This window comes from Elephantulus edwardii, unplaced genomic scaffold, assembly GCF_000299155.1.
Source record: "Elephantulus edwardii isolate Elephantulus edwardi_28Jun2011 unplaced genomic scaffold, EleEdw1.0 scaffold00245, whole genome shotgun sequence".
NCBI lineage: Eukaryota > Metazoa > Chordata > Mammalia > Macroscelidea > Macroscelididae > Elephantulus > Elephantulus edwardii.
This window is the reverse complement of record NW_006399995.1, coordinates 2,798,375-2,805,606: the sequence shown is the minus strand read 5'-3', so window position 1 is coordinate 2,805,606 and position 7,232 is coordinate 2,798,375.

Sequence of the window (7,232 nt, the reverse complement as noted above, 5' to 3'; positions counted from 1 at the left end):
CAACATCATACTACATGGAGAAAAGATTGAAGTTTTGTTTTACTTGAATCCATAATCAACATCCTTTGTAACAACACTCAAGAAATGAAAAGATGTGTTGCACTGGGGAAATCCTGTCAAAGACCTCTCTGTAAGTGACAAAGAGTCAGGCTATACATTTAAAGAAAAGGTGCCCCTGATCCAAGGCAAAGTCTTTTCAAATGCTTCCTATGCATTTCAAAGTTGGACAATGATTCAGGAAGACTGAAGAAGAATGCATGCCTTTGATGTGTGTTGTTGGAGAAGAGTACTGAATATCCCAGAGACCGCCAAAAGAATAAACAAATATGTCTTGAAGGAAATGCAACCAGAGTGTTCCTTAGAGGCAAGGATGGTGAAACACCATCTCATTTACTTTGGGCACATTTTCATGAGGACCAAACAAATACAGGATCAGCAAAAAAAGAGGAAGAACCTCAACAAGATTAATTAACTCAGTGACTCCCAAGCTTTCCAAGATCGTGAGAATGGTGCAAGATAGTGTAAGGTTTTAGATCTGGTGCTGTGAGATTTAGATTTAGGTTTAGATTTAGGTTGCTGTGAGTTGTAGTGAACTTGATGGCACCTAACAACAACAGCAGCAATCAGATACCCATTCTGTCATAAACTCTGTATAGTCCCCTAAGATATTCAAAGTTTTAACCTATTAAACCCATGCTTGGAAAAGTGGAGGGTTAGCAAAAAAAGGAAGACCCTCAATGGTATAAGTTGACACAGTGATTATAACAATGGGCTCAAGTATATCTGAGATACTGAGGATGGCACAGGAAAGGGCAGGGTTCAAATCCATCGGTCACAGAGTCGCTATGAGTCAGCATCATCTAGATGGCACCTAATAACAGCTACTGAGAGTTGCCTGTTATTTCATATATGTGTTAGATCGAACCGTGTTCAAGTTATCCCAGCCTCCTCAAACCAAGTGTGCCTACACTGTGGGCCTCTTCTGGACTGCTGTCTAAGGTGTCACCTTACTGCTTGAACAGCCACTGTGTGTAACCACAGGGCTGGAACTTGTAGTGGCTACTTAAGAAGGAGATCTTATCATCTGTGTTTAGTCTCAGTAAAACAGAGGGGCTACAGCACATTGAAACAGAGTCTATTTGATCTTTTTCGTTAACACTGACCCAATCCTCCTTTCCTCATGGCTATGTAATCTGTATATGTTTTTTTAAATACTTCACAACTATTCTAAGACATGTTTAGAACAGCCTTACACAAATACACTCAAAACATCTTTTCCTTCCTCTTTTTTTTTTGCAAGGAGCTATTTGGAACAAATGTCTCTGATTTATGAGGCTGTTTCAGGCTATGTTCCTAAAGAACACAAAGTCATGAGGTTTAACACTGTTAGACAATCTCTAGAGTGTGCTTCATGGGACAGGGCTAAGCTACTTCTCAGGTCAAAATATCAATCACCTCTGGTACTATCACACTTACATAGGACAAATTGGAATTCAGAAACATTCCCAGAAACTCTTGAGTTGTCATTTGGCATGAATCCCAAGTAATAGAAAGGAAATCCATCAGCACTTAAACTTATTCATATGCATTTGGTGCACTGCAGCACTCTAAAAAGGCAACAGAAGCAGGGAGATGCTTATAATGTTCTTCTTGAATCTTGATTAGAATTCAGGGATGGAAGGGAATATTCTTACAAAGCATAAGGCGGAACAGTGCTAACCTCTCTAATTACAAAGGAGACTAATGCATTGACCAAGGAAATCACTGGGAAGAATGACAGAGTTGTTCTTTGTGACTTTAACTTCTCAGAAATACAGTCGTTTTAAAGTACAAGTCTCTTCTCCCTTTTGATAAAGCTGTTAAGGACCTTGAGCCCAAGGGAGAAATTCTGAGTCTAGAGAAATAATATTAGAATGGAAATACATACTCAAATTTTGAAATCTGGCAATAGAGCCAAATGTCATTTCCAAGGTGGAAAACCAGGCAGAATATTCTCAGCTGGTTTGCTGAGGTAAAGTGTACCATGTCACCTTCAAAGATGTGTGACCAAACTAATAAAAGCATGCATTTTACTTTTATAGCAATTGAGGGTATGTGTAGATAGGACAAAATCTGTAGAATACGGATACAGGTAGCTTGTATAGCAAGCATTGTTGCTAGGTACCTTCTAGTTAGCCAAAGCTCACAGTGATTTGTGATTCATGGGGTCTTCATAGGCTAATTATTGGAATTTGACCACCAGGTATTTCTCACTAGTCTAGAAACTCTACTGTAACCAGTTCTGTATCACAGCAGCTCACAATGGCAGACAAATCATGGGCAAGTATGACAGGCATTTGATTGAACCTCAAACCCAAGTTTCCTGCATGAAAGATGAGAGTTCTTTCATCAAACCCACTTCTTTCATTCTTAGCAAGCATGTTGTTGTTAGGTGCCTTTGAGTTGAGTACGACTCATAGTGACCCTATGAACAATATACCTGAACTCTGTCATATCTTATGCCATCCTTAGCAACTTTGACACATTTGAGTCTATTACTGCAGAAACTGTGTCAATCCATCTCGTTGGGAGTCTTCCTCTCTTTCACTCATCTGATCCTTCATTTTTCTAAGCATGAGATCCCTTTTCAAGGAATAGCCTCTCCTAGCAACATATCCAGAGTATGAGAGAGGAAATGTCCTCTCTTTGCTTTCAATAATTACTCTAACCACACCTTTTTTCAGACATATTTGTTTGTCCTTTTGGCAGTCCATAGGATACTCAGTACCCTTCTCCAGTACAACAGGTCAATAGCATCAATTCTTCTTCTGTCATTTTTATTCCTTTAATATGACTATTATTCAAATAGTAGCACAATAAATAAAGCCAAAGAAGAAGAAATTTAGGATTTCTACCAACTTTGCAGGCTAAAATGGAGCAAATATACAATCAAGCATTAATCATTATCGGTGACTAGAATGCTAATATTGGAAAAATGGTAATTGGAAAGTATGGACCTCATGACAGAAATGAGGCTGGAGATAGAATGATTAAGTTTTGCATGATCAATTGTTTGGTCATAGCAAATATCTTTTAAAAAAACACACAAAAGGCAACTTTATACACAGACCTCACATGATGGACTACACTGAAATAAGATTGATTATATTCATGGAAAGAAACATTGGAGAAATGCAATACCAACAGTCAAAATCAGACTAGGTGTTGATTGTGGATCAGATCATCAATTATTGATGTGTAAGTTCAAAGTGAAGCTGAAGAAAAGCAAAGCTAGAACACAGGAACCAAAATATGAGCTTGAGTGTATCCCATCTCAATTTAAGAATCTCAAGAACAGGCTTTAGACACTGAGCACCATTGATTGAGAACAGGGAAACTGTGGGAAAACACCACTGATATCATTCAGGAAGAGAGAAAAGATCATTACAAGGACAGAAGAGAAAGAAACAAACAGACTATGAAAATTGCAGTAGAGTGTCAAAAATTCAAAATAAGAGATGCTGAAGTAGGAGAGCTAAACAGGATTTCAAAGGGCAGCTGAAGAAGACAAAGCAAAATATTATAACAAAATGTGCAAAAAGCTAGCAAGCATAGATGGAGTATAATTACCTGTCACACTGCAGGAAATCGATGATCTTCCTTTGCTGCTGGCTTGATCTCTTCTTCTCTTAGTCACTCCTTAAAATTTGTTATTCATTATCTCTCTCTTAACTGTGGACAATCTTCTCTGTCTGTGGCTTCGTCCTTGCACTAATGACTTCGCAACTGGCTTTAAATCATGATTCTACCACTAACTACCTTAAAGTTTCTCATATAGATGAGAAAACCGGACAATGAAAAAATGAAAAGGTAAGAAGAACTGACTTACTTAAACTGTGGTGATGTTGAAGGATATTGAATATACCATGGACTGCCAGAAGAATGAACACATCAGACTTGAAAACAGTATAGTCAAAACACTCCTTGGTGAGGATGTTAAGACTTTGTCAGCCTAACTTTGTATCTTTTCTCAAGGAGAAAAAACAATCTCATTCAGAAATTTTTTAAAATTCTAGCACTATCACTTGTTGAGTACTGTCCAGTGGGCCCACAGCTGACCCTCTATTTGGTTTTCAGAGGCAGTTAATCTCATGGGAGATTGCCCATCCCTCTCCTGCTGAGTGGCTGGTGGTTTCAATCTGTGTGCCTTGAGGCTTGTTGCTCAGCTTCTTAACATGAGGCCACCAGAACTGCCATTGGGAAGGAGAATAAAGTCTACAGGCTAGTGGGTTCAGATCCATTCCCCTAACACAGGTCATGTGATTCCCAAATCCACTTGGAACTTCAGTTTTGTGTTATATTAGGTTTTTTTGTTTGTTTGTTTGTTTGTTTGTTTTTTCTCTTTTAGTAGTCCATGGGATATTCAGTACTCTTTTTTTTTTTAAATGATTTTATATTGATTAGCTTATAAAGTTTGTGTACATCGTGTTTCACACATTCCTTCATTCACACTGTGTTTGAATGTGAATCATTTCGTGCTGGAGTTACTGTTGTTATGTACTGTCAAGTCACATGCAACTCATAGCATCCCTATGCACAACAGTTCTGAATTCTGCTCTATCCTGAGCCAACCTCATTGTCTCTGACACACCCATCTCCATTATCCCAGTCACTAAGTCAATCCATCTCATTGAGGGTCTTCCTCTCTTGTGCTGTCCCTCCACCCTCCCAAGCATGAGATCCCCCTCCAAGGACTGGTCCCTCCTTACAACATGTTCAAAGTGTGTCAGATGAAACTTCAAAATCCTTGCCTCCAAGAAGCAGCCTGGTTTCACTCTCCCCTAGACAAATCTGTTTGTTCTCCTACCAGTCAATGGAATATTCAATACTCTTCTCCAGCATCAAAACTCGAAGGCATCAATTTTTCTTCTAACATCCCTAGTCATTGTCCAGCTCTCTTATGCATAGCAAGTAATTGCAAAGACCATGGACTGTATCAGGCTCACCTTCGTCACTAGACTGACATCGTTACTCTTCAGTACTCTGGAGAGGTAACTGACAGCAGATTTCCCCAGTGTAACTCATCTTTTGATTATCTGGCTGTTGGTTGATTGTGGAGCCAAGCAAGCTCAAGCTATTAACAATCTCAGTTTCTTCACTGTCTATCATATTGCCTATTGGACGAGTGGTTAGAATCTTTGTGGTTTTTTTTTGTTTGTTTTGTTTTGTTTTTTACATTGAGCTTCAATATGTATTGAATTGACGCTCACTGTCAATTTGACATTCTGTGGCAAATGCCTGAGGTCCTCCTCAGTTTCAGTAAGCAAGATTGTGCCATCTGCCTAACACAGGTTGATGAGTCTTACTCCAATCCTGATGCTAAATATACATATTATTTTAGAAATATTTAAAAGCAGTAACATAAAATAAACAGTGCATCAAGGGTAGGATTGCAAGATTATGGATGTTTTCTTGGCTTCAATTATCTTTACTGTTCAGAAATGACCATGTCAGATTATAAAATGGAAAGGAGAAAATTTTTTTGATGCACACAGGGATTTAATCTTTAGAAGGTCCCACTCATCAATTTTATCCTCTCCTTGTTCTTTCTATATTTCTGGCTGTATTTGTCAGCCTTTTTTACCATGACCTAGGTCTTCTAAGCTTAGTTCCATTTACTCTCTTATGATCTTTATTGTTTAGGGCTTTACCCGTAGGTCTCTGATCTACCTTGAGTTGATTTTTGTGTATGGTGAGAGATATGGATCCTGCTTCAGCTTAGGTAGTAGTCCAGTTTTGCCAGCATCATTTGTTGAAGAAAGTGTTATTTCCCCATTTGATAGATTTTATTTCCTTGTTGGATATTAGTTGATCTTAGATAGATGGTTAATTTCTGGGTTCTCAATTCTGTTCCAGTGGTATAAGTGTCTGGCATTGTACCAGTACTGTACTGTTTTGGTTATTACAGCTGTATAGTAGGTTTTGAGGACTGGGAGTGCTATGTCTCCCACTTTATTCTTGTTTTTCAGAAGTGCTTTTCATATTTGAGGTCTCTTTACTCTCCAAATAAACAAACAACTTGGCTTGAACTTACATCCCCCCTCCTTTGGATTTTTGAGGCTGTAAATCTTTAAGGGATTCTGGGAGGGGTTTGTAGATTTGAATTGCCAGTCTGTCAGTTGGCAGCCAGATACACTGGGCGATGCCTCACCAGGGCTCCTCATTATGTCCTAAAATACTAAATATTTATGAGCATCAAAAACAAAAGGCAGTGGATCTATAAAGAGCATTTACCATGTCATTCTTTTGTTTAGAAAAGTAGTTATGCTCTCTATTAACTGAAGGGTGGAATCAAGCATTAAGATCATTTATTTTCTAACTGCACAAGCATTTCCAATCGCAACAATTCCTACTCCCCACTATTTCTGTCAAGATTCAGTACCCCACCCATTAAATAAGAGAAATTGCACTACTGTGCTTAAGCACTCAACTGCTAACCAGAAGGTTAATATTTCAAACCTACCAGGCACTGTGGGGGAGAAAAGACCAATTGATCTGCTCTAGTAATATTTACAAGTTAGGGAATACAATATAGTAATTCTACTATATCATGTTGTTGTTGAATACCATTGAATCATAATCAACCCATAGCTGGCCCTTCAGCAGCTTTTCAGAGGCAGTTAATCGCATGAAAGGAGATTGACCATCCTTCTCCCACACAGCAGCTGGTGGATTTGAACTGTGTGTCTTTGAGATTGCAGCATAGCTTCTTGCCACTAGGCCAGGAGTCAGAATCAACTTAATGGCAAACAATTCCTTAAATACCTTGATACTGAATAACATGAGCCATATTTTCAATTTCTGTTGTTTCTTTTATTAAAATCGTCCCTATCTGATGAGTGATTCAAATTTTAATTAATATGTGACAAAATTAACAATCCAGTTCTTCAATAGCCACATGTATTGAACAGCGTAGGTATAGAGCAGTTTGATCATCACAGAACATTCTGTTGGACAGCCATATTCGGCAGTCCTGCCATGGCCTCACAGTCCCCACTTTCTTGACTTTTCATCTTCCAGTTTTCCAGGCCCCACTCCATTATCTCCTCTTGAAAGTCTTCTTCAGTATCTCCTATAAGCTACCACATATTTGACTTTTCTTCCACCTCTGTCATAGTACATATTAATTCTGTAGTTTTGTGTATGCAGCCACTTGGATTTTTTTTTTTAAATTTAGGTTGTTTATTTTTCAT